The following is a 1,362-nucleotide window of genomic DNA, read 5'->3' as shown; positions in this document are numbered from 1 at the left end:
AAAAAAAAAGAGTAATAAAATGTCTTTATATTTGCGGCTTTCGGCTGTTTTTCGCTCGTGAAGCACGGAAAGGTCCTTGCTGTCTTTGGGCACCGAGTCAGAGTGCCACACGCTGCTCTCGGTTGGAAGACACCGCTCCAGCGTTGCGTGGCCATTTTGTGTGTCTGGGTCTGGCCTTGCGGTCTCACAGGGTTAAGCGCCAGCAAAACGCAATCTGCCAGGGCTTGGCTGCGGGTGGCTCCGCGCTCCGGCTTTTCCAAAACCGTTTCCTACACGTGCGATTCCACGTAGACAAATTTCTAGCAAGCTGCACATGGCGCTGTGCTGCCAAGCGTTAACGTGCTTCGCAAAAAAGGGGCACGCTGGTGAAAAGGTTTCCCAAGAACTCCACCCAAAGCAGTTGCTGTCAATGACAAAATCACTCTCACGCCAGCTCAGTCTTGCAACGTGTAAATACACTTTTCATTCTCGTCTTCGATGTGATGCTTATAAACCCTACAGAATTACCACTGCGTATCCATCTTTCCTGCCAGCTCCTTTCTGAACACTCACGTTTTCCTGAGCATCTCACCTTTATTACCTGAGAAGAGTGAGGTATTACCAGCAACATTTCTGGAGCCATTTGATAACATGCACAGCAATTGCTGTAATTGCATACGGATATGACTAAGTCAAAGCACAATAGCAATTTGCAACAATTATGTACAACTGATACATAATTTAAGATGACTTTTAGCATCTTGCTCTGTTTTTCACACTTCTTGCATAGGAGTGATGCAAAGGATTTGGCAAGCCCTAAAAATGGTAATTTTCTCATCGAAGTTCACTGGGAGCAGGAGTCGCCACGATGATTTGGAGTTTGCAGTCTGCGCAAGCGTACAGCATCGTGCTTTCTGCCACCCGGTTTCCGTGCCTGTAGCTCTCGCGGTGGCCTGCCCGCTGCCCAACTTCACCCCGACGGAGGCCAGGGGACCAGCGCTGTCCCCGCTGCTGCCGAGGCGGGCGGCAAAGCTGAGGCGGAATGAGCCTGCCTGGGGAAAACACTGCTGCGATTGAGAGCCGATCGCTGGGTGAAACACAAGGATGCTACTGCAAATAGCATCCAAATATTGGCAACTAATAGATTGGCCATCTCAAATGCGTCCCCAGTTCAAGAAAGATGAGGAACTCCTAGAAAGAGTCCAGAGGAGAGCAACTAGGATGATAAAGGGACCGGAGCATCTCCCCTATGAGGAAAGGCTGAGAGAGTTGGGCTTGTTCAGCCTGAAGAAGAGAAGACTGAGAGGGGACCTTATCAACACATACAAATATCTTAAGGGCGGAAGTCACGAGGATGGAAGCAGTCTGTTTGCAGTGGTGTCC

The sequence above is a fragment of the Egretta garzetta genome, unplaced genomic scaffold (genome assembly GCF_000687185.1).
Source record: "Egretta garzetta isolate BGI_Z169 unplaced genomic scaffold, ASM68718v1 scaffold424, whole genome shotgun sequence".
NCBI classification, from domain to species: Eukaryota; Metazoa; Chordata; class Aves; order Pelecaniformes; family Ardeidae; genus Egretta; species Egretta garzetta.
This window is presented reverse-complemented; position numbering follows the sequence as displayed.